The sequence below is a fragment of the Canis lupus genome, chromosome 21, assembly GCF_011100685.1.
Source record: "Canis lupus familiaris isolate Mischka breed German Shepherd chromosome 21, alternate assembly UU_Cfam_GSD_1.0, whole genome shotgun sequence".
Taxonomy (NCBI): Eukaryota; Metazoa; Chordata; class Mammalia; order Carnivora; family Canidae; genus Canis; species Canis lupus.
Genome location: NC_049242.1, coordinates 13,716,859 through 13,740,865, shown reverse-complemented (window position 1 = coordinate 13,740,865; position 24,007 = coordinate 13,716,859). Strand labels below are relative to the sequence as shown.

The window sequence follows — 24,007 nt, the reverse complement described above, 5'->3', positions numbered from 1 at the left end:
TACTCAATAGATAGTAGGCATTCTGTTTATCACCATGCTCTTGTTATTGTTCATAACATCCCTGAAAGGAATAGAAAAGACACAATTTTGCTCTTCTAAGCAAAAGACCATAAATGATGTGATTTGCCTAATATAAACAGAGCTACTACTTTACTTCCCAAGACAGAACCTTTCAGTTACTATATTACAGCCCAGTATTGATATTGAAATGGGGTGTTAAGTTGCTGACTCGGCTCTTTGTAATTCAGTCTCACCCCCAGTTATTTTCTGCAATACTTAAATTATTGCTGTAAGGTATAAAATTTCCTGAATTTTATGCAACATGATCATTTTCAAGTATTATCTTGTATGGTCAGAACATCTGCCAAGCTATACATCCTCATTCTGCATCTAGAACTGTTTTCAGCTTCTTCCTTCCATGAACAATAGAGTGAAATGCTATTAGGGTACAGGCAGACATTCTGTGGTGGATGTGACTTTCTCATATTTTATAGACAAATGAAAGTGACATTTTTGCTTGGAAATATTATCCTCTAGTGATTCAAAGCATGGGCTCTAGAGTCAGACTGCCTGGGTTCAAATCTCTTTTCCTCCTCTTATTAGCTATGTCATCTTGGGTAATTTATTTGACTTATCTGTACCTTAACTTCATCATTATCAAATGGGAAAAATAATAGTACTCAAAACAGTGTCAATAATGGATGTAGGTACAGTGCTTAGAACAGTGCCTAGTACATAGTAACTGTTCAATAAAGGTCAGATATCATCATCATCATCATCATTTACTTGCCTCACAGGATTTTAAAAAGCAATCTGAAGCAATCAGACATAATCAAATTGTTTTATTACCAGCAAAGGACATATCAGATCAGACAGAAATACTTTTGAAATAACTGAGGAAGATGAATTCTATCTAACCAATTACTATCCCCAGGTGCTATCAATGCAGTAGATCCATAGCATTTGCCCCTGAATGCCTGTGGTCTCAATTATTCATAAGGCATCTTGAATACTTGTCACATAGAAACTGTAGTTAAATAAAAAATGGTGCCAGATAGGTATGAGGTGGTAAGTCCTTGGCTGGTAAGTCTTTGGCCAACCACCCAGCAACAGAATCTCAATCCTTTTTTTGCTAGTTTCATTGATTAAATGTGATCCTATTTAATCCTCAGAGCAACTCTGTGAGGCAGGTATGATCATTCCCATTTTAGACACACTAAAGAAATGACATGCCATGGTGATAGTTGCAGACTTGGGGTAGCAAAGATCTCAGGATATACACCATAAGTATGTGCCAAGATGATAAAAGTCAAACAACCCTAGAATCCACTCTAACAAGTATCAAAGAATTAAACTGGAAACCCAGACCCCTTACTTCTAAAGTCAAATGACTAGTCTAAAACAAGCAGGGGTAAAGAATCTTCCCTAATGAATCTAACATGCCATAGTTCAGTCTCTCTCTCAATGCAGACTGCTGGTGGAAGGGGTGGGAGTGTCTGAGGCACAGATCTGACTGAGCTGCTTGGTTTGGCCTGGCCGGGTATCCAGCCCCTGCCCTCAGCCTTGCAGCCCTATGTTTTAATCAGCTGACTCAGCCAGTGGCAGGAGATCCCAGGCGCCTGTGGCTGTGAGTAATGGTGGCACAAAACACGTCTGTCTAATCAGAAGCTGATGGCATCAGTTCCGTCAAGACTTAGGATAAAACAATGCTTCTGCAAGGGAAAAAGAAAAGTCTAGTCATCCAGAAGCTAAGCAATGCAGTGCCTATCCTTCTCTCTCTGACTTGGAATTCAAATTTGTGGAACCGTTTACTAGGTCTTAGACTTCCACTCCTCAAATATTTCTTGGTGCTTGTACAGAAAGATTTATCTAGAAATAATAAACCAAATCCATTTCTAATAGTAGTTGTTGAAGCATTTCGAAAGCATAACATTAGGAAATGCTTTTAGGGGTGCCTGGGTGGCTCAGTGGTTGAGCATCTGCCTTTGGCTAAGGTCATGATCCCAGGGTCCTGGGATTGAGTTCCGCATCAGGGTCCCTGCAGGGGGCCTGCTTCTCCCTCTGCTTATGTCTCTGCCTCTCTCCGCGTCTCTCATGAAAAAATAAATAAAATCTTAAAAAAAAAAAAAAGAGGAAATGCTTTTATTCTGGCCTTTTAAAAAAGTCTCTATCATTATGGAGGATAATGCACAGGAAAGTGTTTTCATAGGTTGTAAGTAAACATTTCATATATATAAAGACATCACTGCAACCACTTGAAGGTCATTATACTGTATTTCAGCAAACATGTCATTTCAGAAGAATCACATATTAATTCATTAAAAATACTTGATTAAGTTCCCATTGAGTGTTAGGCAATGTAGATGCAGAATTAAACCAGACAGTCCTAGTCCGTGGGGGTGGAGTGGGGGCCTCCGTCTTTTCCCAAATTGGTCTTTTCATCATACTCCAACCACACCTGGTACTCTTTGCTCTCTTCTGTCCCTCTCCCTCCTGTCTCTCTCTTCCTCCCCCCACCCATACCTTCCTTCCTGTTTCTTCCTCTACTGGAGTTCTGAGCCACCCAAGAGTGTGCTTCTCCCACATTCTGCAAAAGTCATAGCATAAGCATAGTACCAAGTATCCAGTATGTAGTGACACACATAGCCTTATTGCCATTAATAACCTGCTTTTACTATACTTCCAACCTTCCCAAAAGTTACCAAAAGCAGTTCTTCCTCCAAAAAAAAAAAAAACATGTATATCTAAGGAGGTTCTAGATTAATAGTAACAAATAGATGAGCAGAAACAATTCTCCTCTCAAAGATCTATGGATCTGAGTTCTGCATGAGAGTAATCAGCCGGGGAGACCCTTAGAAAACCCTAAAGGGCACCAAGCCGGAAGCAACAGAAAGTGGGAACATTATCCCACACCTGATTCATCTGGATGTAGTAATTCTCTACCAAAGTTCCATCCAGGCAAAGATGAAAAACAACTAGAACATAGATTTTTAAGACTCTAAGGTGCCTCCTCTGGTCCTACTCCCTCACTTTATAAAGAAACTAAGGCTCAAGGAGAGGATATGACTAAGATTATACCGCTTGTCTTTGGGGCAAGATCAGAAGCTGAGACACCTGCCACCCAATGCAGGGCCCATTCCAGAACTTCCAGGAGCTGAGTGCATGGCTGGGAGCAGCCCTTGAGGCAGTGGCTTCTGGTGTTCAGCCACACCCCTACAGGCATACTGCCTTTCCAAAGTTACTCTCACTGTTTATTCCTTGTGTACCTCTGCCTCACTTAAGGCAACTGGAGACAGCACTGGGACACTAGGACTCTCTGAGCCAACGAACAGCTCTCTTGAATGGCAAGCCTATTTTTATTCTGTAAAGTGGGACTATTTTCTGTCCTTTTCTTCAGTTCAGAATTGTGATGAAGATCGAGATGCAAGCCATCAAAGAATCATATTCTTTGAAGAAAATGTAGAGTAGAAATACAGTAAAACATCTGCATTGTAATTAAGTCCTGCTAAAATGTTAAGCCCATGACTCAGATTCCAGCATTTTACAAAGGCCTACAATACTTTTGATCCTTCTACATTTAAACAACTTTTTAAAATAGCATACACACTTGCATGCAATTCAAGTAACAATCACACCTGACACTTGGTCCTTAATAGCGACTCTGGTTGGGAAGATAGAGTAGGTGTCATTATTCCCAATTTAAGGAAGGAAAAACCAGTTCAGAGAAGCTACTAGTCTTGCCCAAGGTCACACAGGTAATAAAATGCAATGCAGAAGCAATGATCTTATTTAAGGCTCCTCTCTGTGCAATTTAGCTTTACAACTTTGTCACATTTTGCACTTCAACACTGAAGAGCTACCTTTTCTGTTACATTTGAGACATTTAAGACACCTGAGTTATTTCACAAGAAACACCTTGATCCTGAATGCCGGCAACAGGATTATGGCAGGTACTTTCCACTGCTGGAAACTACATGACACCAGGGAATTAATTATGGGGTGGGATAGACTTTGGAGTTCACAAACAGGATTAACCTTTATACTGATTTTAATTATTCATAATTTATTCTCTGCATTCTTTCAAAAATAATCTGAGATGGCTCTTAGCTCTGACAATAATTCAATCAAAAGTAAGGATTGTATTCATTTGTTCATTTTTTTCAGCTTAGCTGAGATTCTTTTTCAGTTTATTTTTCTTTGCAATCTCCACATCTAATGTGGGGCTCGAACTCATTACTCAAAGATCAAGAGTCACATGCTCTTCCAACTGAGCCAGGCAGCTGATCCTTTTTTTTATTTTTTCAACTTACTCATATAGACACAAAGAAAAAGATCTGGAAAGCTATCCCCCAAATTTTGCATTAGTTATTTCTGAGTATGGATGTATTATTAATGCTAATCTGTATTTTTGTCTTTTTCTACAATGAATACATATGTAGTTTTGGTAATAAGAAAACAATCATGATCTCACTTGTAATCTAAAAAACTGAACTCACAGAAATAGGGAATACAAAGGTGGTTGCCAGAAACCACGGAATGGGAGAAATGGGAAGATGTTGGTCAAAGGGTACAAACTTCCAGTTATAAGGTGACTTGAGTTCTAAGGATCTAATATACAATATGGTGACTATAGTTAACAATGCTGTATTATATATTTGAAGGTTGCTAAGAGTAATTCTTAAATATTCTCATTACAAAAAAATAGCAATACATACAAGTACGAAATCATCATGGACTTAGACAATATTATATTCCAATTATATCTTAATAAAGCTGGGTGGAGGATCAAACAATAAAGATTATTTTTATTTTTAAAACAAATTCTTCATTCTGACAAATAGGAAAGGGGTTATCTCCACAAAGAGTTATAAAGCTCTGTTACTGTAAACTAAGTGCATGAAAAATGTAAATAATACCCTAAAGCGCCCGGACCAGAACCTTTGCCTTACTTCTCCATTTGGATACTCTCAGCCCTCAAGACTATAAAACAATATGCCAGGACACCAATTTTACACAAATCTTGTGGGGAAAAGCTTGTTTTATATATTGAAATCATATTCAATATATGAAATCACGTGAAAAAAATAACATTCTTAATTTTCACACTTGCTGGGGTCAATCTGAACTATATTCCCAACACCTAGAAGGGCTTGTCACTTTCATTACTGGAGATTCTTCTATGAAGAAGTTTGGGAAGCCGTAAGGCAAACAGTACCATCTTATTTACCCTCCTTTTTGAAAGAGACTAAGTCTCGTTTCCTGTTAAAAAAAAAAAAAAAATCAAATTTTCTTCATCTACTGTAACTTTTAAAATTCTTTATAAAACAGGTGGCAGAAAACATATTACCAGGCAAATCTGGAAGCCAATAGGGGCATAGTTCATTCTACCTCCCTTGCCCAGAGGGGAGAACTGCCTGGCCTGGCATCCTGGGTTCTGAGGATGGTGGGGCCTGGGCTGCCCCATTTCTGCAGAACAGCAGACCACTCTGCACAAGGTGCTAATTCATTCATTCCACAAATGTTTATTGAGCAAAGCTTGAGAAAGGCCTCTTAGGGGACAGTGGGATCATTCACAAGGCAACGGTCAGGTCTAACGGATCAGATGTGGACAATCAATCTTTCATTAGACCTCAAACCACCTCTAGGATAAAGCAAACAGGGCTCCTGCCCATTCACTCACTAGCAGCTGGGGGGGAATCAGGCAGGCGTTCTGGAACAGGACTGCTCCTTTAGAGAGGCTAAGGTAGTCACTTATTCCCACCAGAATGACCAAAACTCCTACACCATAAATGGCATAACTCTTCTAAAATGCTTTGAATAATGTCTGGCACCTACTGAGAACTCAATAATAGTCATTTTTACTGTTATGATTCTGGCTTGCCCTTATTCAAGGAGCACCAAACAATGTGGAAAGAACACAGGTTTTAGAATGAGAGAGCCTACTTTTGAATCCCAGCTATGTTGCTTACTAGCTATGTGACTAAGGGAAGCAATCTTTCTGAGCCTCAGTTTCTCATTTGTAAAATGGGAAAAATGCCATTATACCTTCCTTCATTTGGCTTTGTGAGAACTAAAGACACATTATATGCAAAGAAGAATGTCTGGCCCATAAGTGCCCAATAAAGACAGTCAATACTGCTACTGCCCCGCATCTTTCCCCACCACTCGTGACAGGTCCTGGCATCTGAGTTCACCCAGACACATTAAGGGACTACAGGGGTGAAGGGAGGGGTGGGAGCACCTGGAGATCTTCCACAGAAATCCTCCATCAAAGTCTTCAACTCCTTTCAATCATCCTGTTTGGCTGCTTCATCCAACTGGTAGCTGGAGCCACTATTCCCTCACTGGGAATGAATGCCAAGAAGGGGACAGGAAGCTGAACAGCGGTTTGAGTCCATCCCACCTCCCAATGCCTGTCTGTCTGAAGCCCCCTGGGCTTCCTCTGCACATCCCTGCCAGGCTGTGTGGGTCAGGAAGCCAACAGTAAGATCCAGTCTGTTCTTATGCAGACTTCCATCTCAAATCCAGAGCCCAGGCTCCAGAGGCTGCTGGTCACAAACCAGCATTAAATGAAAATGAGGACTACCGTTCAGACAGAAAAATGGAGGCCCTCAAAGTCAAAGGGGATTTATAAGGGCCGGAGGGAGGAAAGGGAAGGGGGAGGAGTCAGGATGGGTGCGGAGAGACAGGCCCACTTAGTACACAGCTGATAGAGCCCTATCTAAGTCCTAGCTGCTCAAACAGTTGGTTTTCCATACTGGAAGAGGATAAATCCCATTCCTAGGATTTAGAACTAACGACGGGTCGAGGTCCGGGTGTAGGAAGATAATTTCAAAATAAACTTGTCTGTCAATACCAAACTTGTTTTCCAAGTAAAAAATCACCAGCCCCCGACTCAGCCTTCCCAAGCGCCCACCTGCAGAGAGTCCTAAAGCCCCACTTTACTTCACCTGAGTAGTCTCGGGGAGTGACTCTGCAGCCAGCCCAAAGCCCGGGCGGGGTCAGTCCTCGAAAGCCCCGGGAAACGCGACAAACCGGGAGGACCCCGCGCCCCCCCCGCCCCGCCCCGCCGCGGAGCCGGCTCCTGAGGGCGCTCGCAGGATGCCCAACGCGGCTCACCGTTGAGAACTCAGAGCACAAGGCAGCAGTCCCCACCCACACCTCCTTCCCGGAACAGAGACCGAGGAGGGGCAGAAAGTTGCCCGAGAGGACCCGTCGGGCGGGCAGAGGCAGAGGCTAGAACCGCGGGGCTCCGAGTAGCAGCAGCCGGGCAGGGAGCGCGCCTCGCCGCGGGGTGGTGCAGGCCCCGAGCCCTGGCGCGGCGCGTTACCTTCCTCCCGACACGGCCCCGCGCGCCTCCTGCGCCCCGCACACCCTCGGGGCCGCCCAGGTGTCGCCCCGCCGCTGTCAGCGCCCGGCAGCGTGTGCAGGGACCCCGCGGGCGGCGGGCGGCGGGCGGCGGGCGGGCGCGCAGGGGCGGCTCCGGGCGCGCCCACCAATGGCGAGGCGCCCGCGCGCCCCGCCCCGCCCCCCGGGCTCCCCGCCCCGCCCCCCGGGCTCCCCGCCCCGCCCCCGGGCTCCCCGCCCCGCCCCCCGCGCGCCCCGCCCCGCCCCCCGCGCGCCCCTGCCCGCTCCCCTGCCCGCTCCCCTGCCCTTCTCCCGCTTCCCTCCGCGCCTCGTACTTCTTCTCCCTTGGCCCTCCCCGCCCCGGCCTCCTCCAGTGCACCTTGCCCCGAAACACCGTTTTTTACTGTGCAAGCAAAGAGTGCGGCCGTTATGTTTTGGCCGCTGTGCGTTAGGAGTCCTAAAGCCCAAGGACCTGGCGCGCAAGGAACCCCTCTGCTCAGAGACCGAAGTTAGCCACCACGCAGGCCAAGGAAGAGGATGGGATCAAGATGCTTTAACCGCTCCGAACGTGCAAAATAGATAAAAATGCTTCGCAAGTTGTTTTTAAAGTGGTGCTTTAAATTATCCAATAATACCCGGATAAGTTGTGAGCGATGTGTTTCGCCTGAGGCGCTCCATGGGTGTGCAACGAGGGCCAGTATGCTGCTGGAAGGTGCTGGAAGGTATTATATCAGGGTCATTTTAAAAATGTTACCAATGATGGGGCCAACCCAAGCAAACTTCTGGAAGAGGTAAACCTTAAGGCCTTTTCTCCTCATCGACCCCATTCATGTTGTCAGTTCAACTGAGGGTAGCCCAGGTCTGCCTATCTTTCTTCTCTCAAACTTGTAAATGCTGATCCCAAGGACCTCATTCAGTACCGGATGCTGGGCTGCTAACCTGGCTCAGGAATCCTCGCCCTGTGTTATGTGTGATTCTGGCTTTCACCCAAGCTTTGATAGTCTCCTCTGTCCCTTTGCTGGGTGGGCACTGAGGATGCAAAAGAGGAATAACCACTCATCTTGCCTTTGAAGAGACAAATTTGTAAATAATTTCAATTTAGTGTAATAACAGCTAGAATAGGTTACAAACACTGGGAGAGGAGGGCAATACAAGGTTAAATACTGAGGTCAGAGGGAAGGGCTGCAGAGAAGCAGGCAAAGGCATACAGTTGCCTCTCGTATGTTGCAAGGATTGTGTGACAGTGAGGCAGAGATGAAGCTAAAGAGGTAGATGCGGGAAGAGCAGCTCTGCCTGCCTTGCTGAGGGAAGCAGACCATGTCCTGTTGGTGAGAGCTACTGGTGAATGACTTTAAGCAGGGGAGTGGTCTGATTTCATTTGTCTGCTATCTCGCTTTCAATGTTGTCTGTGCGTGCTTTGGTTATCTTCTTCCTGCTCCTCTCCAACGGGGAAGGCAGGCACTGGATCCTGCTCACCTGTGGGTGCCCTGCATTCTTGGTACAAGGCTTTGAAGGAACTCAGTTCTCCCTATTTCATATGTCACTCCTCCCAGAAAAGAAATAACCCTGCTAGGGAGGGTCTTAGGATTCTTACTGTAGACTCTGGACCAGACAAGTGGGGGAGAAATTTTGAGGAAGAGTCTTGCTGGGGCCCTCATCGCAAAAGGTCAGAAAGCTCAGAGGTTAAAAGCTGGAGCTGTGATTTTAAGTGGTCAAAGTTCAAATACTGCTCTCTCCCCCACACACACTTTCTAACAGAACCTTCAGCCAGTTACTTAACCTCTCCGTGCCTCACTTTGCTCATTTGTAAAAGAGATGATAATAATGCTCCTCTCTAAGGCTACTGTGAAGGTTAAAATGAGAAAGTGCATGTGTATAGCAAAGTGCCTTGCACAGAGGAAGTACTGAATAAATCTTAGTTAACATGATCATATCAAGTCAGCAGAGGCTTTTTCCTCTTAACCTATAGTAGTAGATTGCCCTTCTTCAGGATGCCTGGGTGGCTCAGTGGTTGAGCGTCTGCCTTCGGTTCAGGTTGTGATCCCAGGATCCTGGGATTGAGTCCCACGTCAGGCTCCCCTGAGGGAGCCTGCTTCTCCCTCGACCTGTGTCTCTCTCTGCCTCTGTGTGTGTGTGTGTCTTTTATGAATAAATAAAATCTTAAAAAAAAAAAAAAGATCGTCTTTCTTCAAAATAGTTTGCATGTAAATGACATGCAAATTTCACAAAAATTCTCTGTTGATATTGAAGGGAAAAGCAAGGGGATAGGGATAATGCTGTACTGGGTTTAGTGTAGAGACTTTGGTGGGTGCCCTGACTCCATCATTCTCCACCACTGAACTAGCTGGTTGACTTTGGACAAGTCACTTGACCTCTTTAGGCCTCTGTTCCTCTTCTGTAAAATAGAAATACAGTTGACCCTTGAACAACATGGGTTTGAACTGCACAGGTTCACTTATATGTGGGTTCTTTTTTTTATATATAAATACAGTACTGTAAATGTATTTTCATTTATAATTTTCTCAATAACATTTTCTTTTCTAGCTTACTTTACTATAAGAATAAAATACGTAATACATATACAAAAATGTGTGTTAATCAACTGTTTATGTTATTGGTAAGGCTCTCAGTCAATATAGACTATTAGAAGTTCAGTCTGGGGAGAATCAAAAGTTATAGGTGGATTTTCTATTGGGGCCCCTAATCCCTGAGTTGTTCAAGGGTCAACTATAGTCATATTAAGGGACCTATGTAAGGGAGATGCTACAATATATATATATAGCACATTGCCTGGCCCAAGGTAAGATCTCAATAAATGTTAGCTAATAGTATGATAATGGTTAGAAGAGAGGTCTTATATACTTGGGAAAGGGAGGAGAAATCTAATAGTAATGCACTGTAAAGGAAAAATGTAATCCTAAATGTAAACATAAAAAAACAAAACCTAAATGGAAAGATTGATGCTGGATCTGTGAAAACTGGGACAGGAGTGAAAGTGAACTTAGAAACCTGCAAATGGAAGACTAGCCTGGAATAGTTTTCTAGCTGGGGATGGGGTTTTAAATCTGTAACCCCAACTCAGTGGAGCTGAAATAAAATGGAGTGCACTTGCCAGTGTTGGTATGATGGCTCTCCAAGTGGTCCTCCTGAAATGGTGGAATGCCATAAGGTTGGTGCTTTCAAATGAGAATCTGGGATTTAACCCCTAATCCCCCCAGGTGTGACTTTGTAGAGTCACAGGCACATCATCCAAGTTGTTTAGTTTTACCAGCCAGTTAATAGATGAGTATTTTGTGTGTGTGTGTGTGTGTGTGTGTGTGTGGGATACTAGGTGTGGCTCCTTCAGGCTTGGAATATCTCCCCTCTATTTCAGAACCAAGGAATCCTTCTTCTGCCTCAGGGCCCAGGACAAATGTCATGAAGTTCTGCCTTTTTAGGCTGAATGAATTATCCTTTGAACCTCTGGAACTCCCACAGTGTAGTCCTCAAGGCTTTTCTTGGCATCAATTTCATTTTCTTTCTAGTTCATCATCACAGGATATGCCACTCCCCAGCAGTTTTAAAGCTCACCCAATTCAGGATACCCCTTTTCTCTTTGTATTTTTTCTTACTACCTCCATCCTTCCCCTGACACCATCTCTATCCCAAATGCCTTGCACACTATAGGCACTAAATAAATGCTTCTTGCATTGCAGGCAGTTCTCCAATAGTAGTTATGTTACAGAACACAGCACTGTTTCTACCATGGAAAATTTAAAAAAATAAAAAACAAAACAACTTCCTGTAGAGACATGACTTTATCTTTAAGCTATGTAGATTTATAACTTCTTACCCACCAAAAATTGAAGATACTGCTGAAATTCTGTACAATTACATCTAGCATGGTAATGTGGTTAGATGACGTATAGCATTAGGTATCAAATGTATAGCATTTAGAAAACAATTCGGTCACAGTACTGGGTAAACAAGGAATTTGGTTTTCTAAATAATTTGCAAATACTGAATCTTTTTAACTTTTGGAAATACAAAACTTTGGCCTTGAATCAAATTGTGTGAGCAATCTCTCCACAGTCTTTAATAATGCCTTGCATTTCTACAGGGCTTTTTGTATTTTTCAAAGTTCTTTCAGTTTAATTATCTTGTTTGATCTTCCCATCAACTCTAGGATGTAGGAAGGGCTGCTCTTATTAGTATCTGCATTTTACAGATGATGATAGGAGGGGTTTAAGAGGATCAGGCACTAAGCCCAGGCCAAATGGCAAACTAGTGACAAAGTCAAGGATCTACTATACCAGTGAGATTTCTGACATTTGTGAAAATTTTGGCATCATTATTTATGACTTTTCTGAGTAGTAATCTTATGCAGACAAGTCTTAATTTATATTTATATATATACATTTTCATACAGAGTTCCTTTTATAAAGAAAAACCTTTGTAGCAATCATCTCCCTCGGATACATACATGTAATAATTGTGATATTTCTTCAGTGCCTTTCATCTGTGCATATCAAGATGCATTGCAACATAAATACTCTTTAAAAACCTCTAGGTTAACTGTCAGTGTTTTTAAACAGATTTTCTTATTTTAATATTTAAAGAATAAATGTTTCTTCAAAAAATAAAAGCCCTCCATTTATATAAGATTCCTAGAATAGTCAAATAGAAAGAGACAGTAGAATAGTGCCTGCGGGTGATGGGGTTAGTGGGTAGTCGCTGGATACAGAGTTTCATTGTGGGATATTGAAAAAGTCCTGGAGATGGATGATGGTGATGGTTGCAGAGCAATGTGAATGTACTTAATGACATGGAACTGCACATTTAAAAATGGTTAAAGTGGTAAATTTTGTGTGATGAATATTTCATCACAATAAAAGAGTAGAAAACCATCTGGTTTTATTACTATGAGATTCCCTCTAGTAGAAGGTTATAATGTAACTCATGATCTTTTTTGTTTTACCTTGTCTTTTTGAAATTTACTGTACCTTAGAGCCCCTTTACACTTGCTGTGGCAGAAAAGATCGTGATCTGTAGGGAGTCCTATTAACCTTTTTAAAAAAAATCCAAAATGGGGTTGTTTTGTATGATAAGGTAAGATCCTAGTAGATTATTAAAGCTCCTATTAACCAAGTGCCTCCTACTTGCTGGTATTGACTAAATGCTTTTTCTTATTACTTCATGTCACTGGGGGAGCAGCTCTAAGTGGTAACAGATGGGAAACCAAGTTATATGAAGACAAGGTTTCTTGCCCAGGGCTACACAGCCAAACAAGACTGTTAAACACTGAAGCTGACTTCTGAGGGTGTAGTAGAATCTCCCTTTGAGTTGCAGTGGTCCAGGTTATGTGGTTGGACTAAAGCAAGTCAATTTCCTCAAGTTTTCCTTAAAATCCTACTACTCCCTCTGTACTGTAATTACTGTCATCTTCTCTTTACAGAATTGTTGTGTCCTATGTAACTAGGCCTATGCTGTCCAAAATGGTAGCCACTAGCCACATGCGGCTATTAGGCACTAGAAATGTGGCTAGTCTGGATTGAGATGTCCTGTGAATGTAAAACACGCACTAAACTGAAAAAAACTAAAATACCTCATCAACAGTTTTTGTGTTGATTACATATTGAAAGGTAATACTTTGGATATACTGAATTAAGTATAATATTTATCAAAGCTAATTTCATCTTTTTAAAACTTTTTTGTGTGTGGCTTCTAGGACATTTTAAATTAAATGTGTCTCTTGTTATATTTCTATTGGACAATGCTTTACCTGAGTCACTTTCTCTACCTCAGTTTCCCCCTTGGAAGAAAGGGCAAATAACTTTTGAGTTACTACATACAAGACAGGAGGCACATATTGATAGATCTTGCCTTTGTATTCATGACTCCACTTTCAAAGCACAATAATACAAAATATTATCATTACTACTCATTGGCATTTTTGTCCTTTTATTCCTTTTCAGGTACAGAGGAATCTCGATTAACCATACACTTTAAGTATGGAATGACTGGGGGCACCTGGATGGCTCAGGGGTCCAGCGTCTGCCTTTGGCTCAGGGTATGATCCCACCATCCTGGAATCGAGTCCTCCATCAGGCTCCCCTCAAAGAATCTGCTTCTCTCTCTGCCTCTCTCTCTCTTCCTCTCTGTGTCTCTCATGAATAAATACATAAAATCTTAAAAAAAAAAAAAAAGAATGGAATGCCTAGTAAAAACAAAACATAGTCTTGTTCTATTGCTTGTTTATTCAGTTATTCATTCATGTATTCATTTCATATTACAAATATTTATTGAGTGACACATTACGTACATGATACATGACTATGAGAAATTCAGAGATGAACCAGATTAGTGTCTACTGCTGATCCTTTTTCAAAAATATATTAGTTTATTTCCTTGTTTTTTATGCTGAACATGAGAGGCAGCGTGATATAATGAAAAAGTCCTGGCCCAGGGGATATAAGACCCACCGTCTAGTCCTGGTTTTATGAGTTACATGAAATAAGCAGGTCTTTTTTAAATCTAACTCATCCACAAAATTAGAAAGGATAAAAATATCTGCTTTGCCTATTGCAAATATAAAATAATGGAAATGATAATCTACAAATTGCTATTTTTTACTTATTGGAAGACATTGTATTAGAAGTCAGAAGATCTGGTTTCCCTTCTGGACCCTACTAACAAAAGACTCTAGCTTTCACCTCTCACGCCTTGTTGTCCTCATCAAATTAAGAGGTTAGGGGCATCTTAGCTGGCTTAGTCAGAAGAACATGTGACTCTTGATCTCAGGGTCATGAGTTTCAGCCCCATGCTGGGTGTAGAGATCATTAAAAAAGATAAAGACACTTTTAAAATAAAATGAAGAGTTTAGTGTGCATGATTAGATTTAGATTCCAAGATCTCTTCCAGCTGAAAATTCCAGGTTTTAGGAGTTCGTGATTTTAAAGTAATTATTCTCTGAAGATCAGCATGTTAATTTACTAGAGTTAGATAAGTTTTCTAGCCATGGATCTTAAAAGATTTAAATGTATGAAACACTGGAAGCTTTTCTAGAAATTGTGCTTAATTGTTTGCAGAAGAATCTCTGCATTGGCTTATTTTACAGGGTGTTTTGCCTTCTTCACCTTAAAAAGCGAAATAGAAGAGGAAAATTTTTGTAAAGAAAAACAACTATTTGAGTTACCTATTGGTGTGTAGCAAAACACTCTAAAACCTAGTGGTGAAAAACAACAATTTATTATTTTTTATGATTCTGTGGGTTGGTGGTTCTGATGCTTCTTACTCACTGATTGGGGTTTCTTATGCTGCTGCATTCAGCTGAGTGCTCAACTGAGGCTGGAACATCGAAGAATGATCTCTCATTCTCCAGGGCTGTGGTCCACGTAACCTCTCCTCATTCACTAACCTAAGCCCAAACTTCTTACATGACAACTGAAGCCCAAGAGGCAAGAGGAAAGCCCCAACGTACAAATATTTGTGTCAGCTGGCTACTGTTCCTTTGGCCAAAGTAAGTTTTGTGGCCAACTTCAGAGTCAATATGGGGGAGCCTGAGGATTTGGAGGTATGTTTCATTGAGGACCACCAGTGTAAAAGTCTACCACCACAACTTCATCCAACTGAGTTCTAAGTAACAGAGGTCTTACCCCTATGCTCCTGTATATATTATTCCATTCTTTTCTTCTGTGCTTTGTGCATACTTCCCTTTCAGCAGGTATCATACTCCGCTTTAATTATCAGTTTATATTTCCATCTTCCTGCACCAAAATGGGACATTAATGAATAAGGAAAGAGAAAGTGTCTTATTCCTCTCTAAATATCAAGCATCTATCACAGTGTCTCCACATTGAAGGCATTTAGTTAATAACACTGAATGACACAGACTCCAATTCTTTGGAACTCCACGCAGTGCCAACAGTAGAGCATCTTATTTCAGATTGCACCAGGGCAAGAATTCCTAACCTAGGCTCTTTATCTTCACTAACTTCTATCTGCTATTTGTCATTTCCTTCAGTTATAAATATAAGCAACAACCACAGTAGTGTTATCTGTAGGTGTGTGAGTTTACCACCAATGGAAACCACAAATATTTCATATCACAACGCAGATGACTTATAGATATTGTAAATATTATAATTTTAAAAATAATTTTAAAATAACATGAATAACCCATTTTAATATAATTGATTTTCTTTGTAGTCCTAAGTCTTCTATTTCATTCCATTTAGAAATATTCTTCTGAGGAGTACAGGGGCTTTACCACACTGCCCAGGCTGTCTGTTGCAAAGAAAAGGTAAAGAACCCCTGACCAGAGTAAGCACCTGACTTGGCAGACATTTCATACTCTTGAGAAGACCCTCCCTCCCCACCTCATTAGAGCCACATCAACATTACCTTGTTTGAAAAGCAAATTCTCAGGCTCTACCACAGACCTTCTAAATCAGGAAGTTCAGGGGTGGGGCCCAGTAATCTGTGTTTCTACAAGCCTTATAGGTGATTCTGATGCAGGAGAGAATTTGAGAACCATTGAACCAGGATAAACATAAGTGAATTGAAACTAAGCTGTAAAAGGGTAGCTGGAGACCATTTAATCGATCAATGAGTATAGATAAATATTGACTGGTATCTCCTGTTTCCTCAGCACTGGGAAAAGTACTTTAGGAAAATGCTCTGTATCTTAATTTCAGTGATTGTAATGCAGACATATACATATATAAAAGACGTTAGTCTGTACACTTATTAGTGTACTATATGTATCTTGCATGTCAATTTCAAAAATAACTATACATAAGTATGGAATACATAATCCCTGCCTTTGAGGAACTTTCCATTCATGTTAGGAATCCATTTATTCAGTCATTTATTGAGGACCAGACAGTGTGCGGGATGCTTAGAGATGCAACAATGAATGGGCCAGAGATGAAATCTGTCTTCATAAGTATACATTCTAGTGGAGGAGTCAGAAAATAAACAGGCAATTATAAAACAGTGGTGATGTCCATCATAATTATGAATAATATGTAGCACTAAATAATTATGGTATTCATTGAGTCCAAGACAAACTTAACCTTTCTGAAATAAGGATGTGTCTTACGTTCTATGGTTGCCAGTTTTATTTCTTTTTAAGATTTTATTTATTTATTTGAGATAGTGAGAGACAGCATGAGGAGGGAGAGAGGGAGAAGCAGGTTCCCCACTGAGCAAGGAGCCAATATGGAGCTCCATCCCAGGTCCCCAGGATCATGACCTGAGCCAAAGGCAGATGCTTAACCAATCAAGCCACCCAGGTACCCCTGGTCGCTACTTTTATTAGAAGGGTTTTCCTAATGTACATAAAATAATTGTGCATCTTTAGTTGATAGGATCTTGATTTCGTGATATTTGATATATTCTAAACTATCAAGTAATACAGCAGTTCAGGAATATGGAGATAATAACCATTCCAAGAATCAAAAAGAGCTTCAAGTGTAAGGTGAGATCTGAGCCACGTTGAAGAAAGAGTAGGATTATTAAGAGAGGAAAAACAACAGGGGCAACCGCAGGCAAAACACCCAAAGGGAAGGAGAAGCTGTAACTGAGAGGTACAGGCCCGGGCAGAACAAAAAAGGGGGACATTAGGAAGCAAGGCAGCTGAGGGGCTGAGAACCTGAGATCAGATTATAAAAAGCCTAGAAAATTAAGAAAATGATGGAATTAAAAATAAGGAGCAATAAAAGATTTCTGAGCAGAATGAAAGGTTAAGTCCAAAGCTGGTATGTGGAATGGACTCAGCAACAGGTGGGATAGATATCTAGATTATCTATCTATCTATCTATCTATCTATCTATCTATCTATCTATGTTTTTTTTTTTTTTCCATTTTTGGTCACCTCTGCTTGAGCTTGAAGTCAAAAGATGCACTGACTTGGCACTCAGAGACCATGAGCTCCTGGCAGAGTCATAGCAAATACAACAGTACTATATACACATGAGCATGTGGCAGAGATGAATGAGCCAACACCCAACCACTCCCCCAGACCTGGGGTGGCCGGAGTGGGGGTGGGGAGCACACCCACTGGGTGTTCTTGTTCTCCAGCTGCCAAACCTGAATGATGACTGTGGCACCAGAGACAGCCACACCAGTGCTGGGCTGCTGACCATTGCCCTCTCCCCACTTGGGCCTCATGGAAAGCCCTAGCTGCTCAAAGACTTGTCTTCTTTTTGAGGAAGCCTCAAAGTCATCCCAAAGTCATCATTTAATCCTCACCACATCCAGGTGAGGTAGCTGTTACCAACCCCATTTTACAGGACTTGGGCTCAAGGTGAAGCAATTTGCCCAAGGTCACAGAGTTAGTAAGTAGCAGAGTTGGGATTCACACCCTCTCTTGCCTCCTCTCAACGTCTGCTCTTTGAGTCTCAGCCCCAACCAGACTGCCAGATCAATGTTTCAGACCCCCAGGTAGAGAGTCTGGAATTCGCACTAATGTAACTTGGGTTTTGTGTATACCTATGTGCCCACCAAATTACAACCTTATCCCTAACCTTTTGTCAGGAGCATGCTTGCCTTTCTGTAAGACTGGAACTCTCCTTAACTCTTTGCTTTGCACTTGAGTTACTCTGCTACATGGATAGCCTACCCTGGAATCCCTGACCTCTTGACCATCTCCTGCTAGTCTCTTCCTTCCAATCACAGTCCTGACCCAAACTAGATAAAATCTGTGCCCTCAGCCTTGTTGCCTGCCTGGTTTTGAGCACCACCCCTATCTGAAAATTCCTGCTGCTATGCCCCAATTCCTGAGATCCATTTTGCCAATTAGGTCAGTACATGTCTAAGGCTCCAACTAGGAAACTAGAGCTCGGCTCAGATTAAAGTAGAGCTGGCCCACAGCTTGGAATGTGGATGTAAGAAGGAATCTGAGGAAAGAAACTAGGAAGGAAGGCAGGGAACAGAACCAACGCCCAGCCTAAAAGCATCAATCCAAAGGAGCCTGGCAGAGAGAGAGGGGGAACCAGCCAAGAGGGAAGAAAGAAAGAAGGTAGTAGCAGAAGCCAACAGTAAGGAGCAAGTAGGTGGAGAAGGGAGGGCAGGGGTGAAAGCAGCACTGACATGCCAAGCACCTGAATGTGGGGCAGGGCTTCCTATAGGGTCTATGAATATGGAGACAATGGACAAGGTCACTAGGCTGGCTTAGACCTGGCACTGACCTCTGCCTGGCTCTGTCTCAGCCCTCGGGCACTACCAGGATTGCTGGGTGCTCTGACCACCATCCCAACCCCAGCCTCCTCCTCCACTCCACCCACATTCATTTGTTTACTTATTCAATTAACAGCATGTATAGTTTGTAATCGGACATATCCTATGCTAAGATCATTTAAATTTTTCTAAGACAAGAAATAGCACATAGACTTGAGAGAAGGTAAAAATACACTTAAGTTTAGAACATTAACTCATTTATTTTTTTCCTTTTATTCAATTTCCAAACTAAGTTTTGGTTGATACTATCAATGCTACTAAGCATTTGCTACTGGTTTCAAAAGAATTTGCAACAAAGAATGCCTGAAGATTGCCAAAAATTACACAGTCAACAGTGGAGCTAAAAAAATGTTGGTGTTGATCACGAAATTTTCTAGACTCAAGTAGAGTCCCCATAAGGAAAATATTGATGCAAAGCTTTGAAACTTTACTTTGGAATACTTCTTACGGCCCCAGATCAAATAACACTCGAAAGTTTCAAGATGCATGTAAACTCTACACGCTGACTACAGGATGCTGTGGTCAGGCTGAAGCTCCGTCCACCATCCGCCTGCTCAGAGTAAACAAAAAACAACTCCAAGACTTGTACAGAAACCATGGCAAACCCTGAGAGGGACTCGAACTTAGACCGCAAGTTTCATACTGCTGACCATGAACATGTTTACATGTTGTCTGATTGCGGGCAAGAGCAGAAGGAGTTTGGGTGACTTACAGAGCGGCTGCCTGACGTGTGGTTAAAGTCACCTCATAGTGTTGAGGGGAAGAGGACCAAGGCATAGGGATCAGAGGACCCAACTACATACAGTCAGGGGGTCAGAAGGTCCATGACAAACTTGGGCCTGAGTTGGGTAGGAATTGCCAACTGCTGGGTATGTGGGTGGAGGGAAGAAACACTTAAACAAGAAACAGATGTCACTTAAAATGATATAGGGCCTACAGAAGGTTGCCTGAGGTCTGGTTCATGATCATCAAAAGCATCAGTCTGAGCACAGGGAATGGCTTACAAAATTCTGTTAGAGATTTTGCACTAAAAGTCACAGTATCAGGAAGAAGAATGGGTTACACTGAGTAACAAAGGGAGAAAACTTTGCATGGGTCAGTGAGAACTGACAATGACACATTTCAATACCCAATTCTTGCTAAATTCTGCTACTCCAAGGAAGATGAAGCAGTTGAGGCCATTGCAAATACTTTCCCTCCTCCTGCACTGGGTAATTCAATGGGAGTAAATGGAAGTAAGCTCCTTGCTTAAAGCTGGCCCTGCTAAGAGGGACTGGTGGGGAGGGAGTGGGGAGCCCTAGAAGTCAAAGCCATGATCACAGGCCAGAGCTTCTGTGGTCTATGTAACATCCATCCCATGTGGACAACTCCCCCAGACTCTTTCTGACTCTTTCTGACCTCTCTAGAGCCTCAGCCTAGCAGAGATAGGGTTGGGGATAAGTCAAATCATAAGCTCTACTAGTTGCTACACCCCTAGGGAAAGGATGCCTGGACCATTAGGAATACCGCCCTGGGCGGAAGAGGTCCAAGAATGAAGTTTGCAAAAATTAGTGCCACTTCCCTCTTTCTTTACTACGCCTATTTTGCAGCTTATTTACTTTCCGAAGTGCTTGATGCTGAGTGTGAAACTTCAAAGCATCAGGAGGGAAAGTTACAGAGGAAAGGAAACATTCTAGTTCCTAGAAGCTATTTTGCAACATGAAGCAATGCTTTGTTTCCAGGCAACTGGACCATCTGTAGCCGAATCCCAACTAAGGCATGGGTGGGTGAGGAGGGGCTGGAAAGAGCTGGGTGCGTGATCACTAGCCAAGAGGGCGGGGGTTTGGAGCAGGGCTCAGCCTGAGCCAGAAAGCCAGAAACTAAAGTGTTAGGCAAGGAAGCTGAGGCAGAAACCCAACTGTGTGGATTTTGGCAACATAAGAAGATTAAGGAAGAGATGCTTGAGTTATCCCAGAAAGTAGGAAGGCTCAGAGCCAGAGAAGTGAGCTGGAATCCCAGCTGCCATTTGCATTAGTACAACCTTTGACAAGCTTCTTAACCTGTGTAAAACTCTGGTTCCTCATGTATAAGACAGGAATCATACTAATCCCACAGGGATGTGGTGAGAATTAAACTTCATAAAGTATTTAGGCCCCAAATATATAGGCTTTTATTCTATCCTTGAAAACAAAGAAGGGATCTTAGCAGCACAGCAAGGACCACAAAGAGAAACAGTGTTTAATAAATATTTTCTGGCAAATGGGGGAAAAGTTGCATTCCAGGCCCTATCTCCAAGTGAGGCTGAGGTTGCTAGTCTACACATTCACATTTTACCACTCAAATGAAGCTCATGAGCCATTGACATGACTTGGGGAACTTCTTAGAAATTGCAGGCTCTCAGACCCCACCCCAGCCCCAAATATCAGAATATCCACTTTGATCTGACCCCCCAGGTGATTTGTCTGCCCGTTAAACTTTAAGAAGCACTGCTCAGTCAGATTGACTAGAGGAATGAGGAAGTCTGAGTCTCCTTCCTGGTGGGTGCTTTCTCGTGGCTCCAGCTGGGAGGGGCTGGGGAGGGCCGGAGCTGTCAGGGAATATCCAAATGGATTCCTTAAATTGTGACCACGTTCTCTCAGGGTTTGAGCAGATGGCCAGGCTGCTCTGCATCAGAGGAGCTGGGCCCCCATCTGCTGGGCAGGGATAGTGTACAGATTCCATGGATATATGAACAAAAGTTGAGTTTCAGAGCCTTGGCCGGACTCAAAGGCAAGAGGTCAAGAAGGCAAGAAGCCAAGTCCAGGGGACTCAGGTAAGTGAGAAGCTAAAACAGGTTATGCTGGTCTATGGAGTCAAAGTCTAAAGAATAAGAGTCTGGAAGAAAAAGAAAGCAGATGATTCAACCAGTACTTACGGTGCCACTTATGTGTAAGACACATATGTATGTGTAAGGGAGTGAGTTCTCATTTTAGGAGAGGTTGGTCCTCATTCTCGGGTTTCACGTGTAGGTGGATGTGTCTTTATAGCTGTGTGGGTGTAGTGTGAGGGGGACTCAGCATTACAACACACACTCGCTCTTTATGAAGGCAGATATGAGGCTTGCTGGAAGGTTCTTTTGACCTGCCAACATAAAGAGATATCAGTCATGGTGGGAAAGTGAAAATTTCAGGGACTCTTTTAGAAAGTACTGTGAAAAAGTGAACAGAAAGTCCCAGAACTTTTGCTCACACCATAAACCTGTGTGTTTTCTTTAATTTTTTTTTTTAATTTATTCATGATAGGCACACAGTGAGAGAGAGAGGCAGAGACACAGGCAGAGGGAGAAGCAGGCTCCATGCACCTGGAGCCCGACGTGGGATTCGATCCCAGGTCTCCAGGATCGTGCCCTGGGCCAAAGGCAGGCGCTAAACTGCTGCGCCACCCAGGGATCCCAGCCTGTGTGTTTTCAATTAGGAATGGGCCACCCATCAGGAGACAATATGCCCACACCTCTAGTAACCTGGACAGCCTTGTCTCAAGCGGAGCAGCACAGAATCCTATTATTCGAGGATGTCAGAGCCAGAGGGGACCTGGTTGTTTTCAATCACTTTTTAATCCATGGAACCCTATTTTCTAACATTATTGGATCCCTAACATTGGAAATGGATATGAATGAAGCTGCTCTTACTGAAGCAGAAGCTGGACGCCAGAGCAATTGCCTTCTACCCTACACCCCAAGGCCCTCTGAGACTCCTGGGTGGAACCCCCTTAGTTCCATAGGGCAGTCTGAGAAGCATTGCTCTTTACCAGCCCTATTGCCACACATGAGGAAAAGGAGGCCCGTGCGGACAAGATCTTCTTTGACTTGGCACTGACTCAACTCACTATCCACGTGACTCCCTATGGTTTAGCCACCATGGACTTTCTTCTGTCCTCAGAACATTCCACGCTTCCATGCTCTCTCTTCTGGGACTTTCTATATACTATTCTCTCTACTTGAAACACTCTCTGCTCCTCTCCATGCCTCCTTGTCTTCCCACTCCACTCCTGCCTGCCTGGCTTCTCAGTAACCTGCAGATCCCAGCAACCCTGTTTGTTTTTTCCACAGTGCCTAGCACTGTGCTCGTGTCTTTTCTCAATAATTGAATGAGCACACTTGCAGGAGCCTTGCCCCATAGCTGCCCCAATAGCTCTAAGGTGTAGGAATCCTGACAGCCCCTCCACCCAAATATGGAGCAGTTGTGAGCAAATCCTTGTCCAGTCCATGTTGATTCCTTCTCAGGGAGTTTTGATTGGTGTACAACAAGGTGAGGCTGATGATCCAAGTAATGGGAAAAATGTGAAGGAAGTGCAAAGTGAGACACAGTTAGAAAATATTGGTAAGGGGATGCTTGAGGAGGCTCGGGATCATGCCTTTGCCTCAGGGCATGATCCTGGGGTCTTAGAATCGTGTTCCACATCCGGCTCCCCAAAGGGAGACTGCTTCTCCCTCTGCCTGTGTCTCTGCCTCTCTCTCTGTGTAGACATGAATAAGTCAATAAAATCTTAAAAAAAAGAAAATGTTGGTAGGTTCATGTGATAGCAGCCTTCAAAGTGGCCATTCAGAGTTTTTGTTAGATATATGCTTCTTATGATTACAGTCTTCAGATATTATCCTGAACTGCCACCTTGAAGGTTTGGGGCGGGGAGAGAAAAACCAGGTCTTCAATCAGACTACCTTCTAACCCCATATTGGACATTACTAATAGATACTCTTCCAAAAGTTCCACAAGAAATTATTCACAACTTGATGATGACAGGTCGCTGATGACAAAATATAACCATAAAATGTGCTACCTGGGATATCTCAGGCATTTCTGTGATAGATGCATGAATCTCTCCTGGAATACACATCTGACTTATTTATTTATTTATTTTTATTGGAGTTCAATTTGCCAACATATAGCATAACACCCAGTGCTCATCCCATCAAGTGCCCCCCTCAGTGCCCATCACCCAGTCACCCCCACCCCCCACCCTTTCCACCACCCCTTGTTCGTTTCCCAGAGTTAGGAGTCTCTTATGTTCTGTCTCCCTTTCTGATATTTCCCACTCATTTTCTCTCATTTCCCCTTTATTCCCTTTCACTATTTTTTATATTCCCCAAATGAATGAGACCATATAATGTTTGTCCTTCTCTGACTGACTTTTTCAATCAGCATAATACCCTCCAGCAGTTCCACCCACGTGGAAGCAAATGGTGGGTATTTGTTGTTTCTAATGGCTGAGTAATATTCCATTGTATACATAGACCACAACTTCCTTATCCATTCCTCTTTCAATGGACACTGAGGCTCCTTCCACAGTTTGGCTATTGTGGACATATGATTTTTTTAAAAAGCTAAATAAATATGAGGTAATGATGCACTAAAATTTTTCTGAATATGCAAGCAGTTACAAATGCTAAGTCAACGTATTCCAAAATTGGCTCTCCCTATTAGTA

At 42.6% G+C, this 24,007-nt stretch overlaps 1 protein-coding gene and 1 long non-coding RNA gene across 30 annotated transcripts in view; both read right to left on the bottom strand.

Moving 5' to 3' along the window:
* The window catches only part of SYTL2 (synaptotagmin like 2), a 117,327-nt gene extending 109,879 nt beyond the window's left edge, over positions 1 to 7,448 (bottom strand). For 6 of the 8 annotated variants that reach the window (XM_038568400.1, XM_038568403.1, XM_038568412.1 and 3 more), the window contains exon 1: positions 7,331 to 7,448. The gene's annotated coding sequence lies outside the window, so the exon portion shown is untranslated. Of the gene's footprint in view, positions 1 to 6,950; positions 7,033 to 7,119; positions 7,274 to 7,330 lie in introns of those variants that run through there. The other 2 variants (XM_038568401.1, XM_038568402.1) reach the window with 2 other exon arrangements.
* A 6,009-nt stretch (positions 7,449 to 13,457) lies between these two features.
* LOC111091500 overlaps positions 13,458 to 24,007 on the bottom strand; it is an 84,246-nt gene continuing 73,696 nt past the window's right edge. For 12 of the 22 annotated variants that reach the window (XR_005375568.1, XR_005375554.1, XR_005375548.1 and 9 more), the window contains 3 exons: positions 21,461 to 21,666; positions 14,982 to 15,092; positions 13,458 to 13,514 (listed from right to left, as the gene is read on the bottom strand). This is a non-coding gene — a long non-coding RNA (uncharacterized LOC111091500). The other 10 variants (XR_005375556.1, XR_005375558.1, XR_005375560.1 and 7 more) reach the window with 5 other exon arrangements.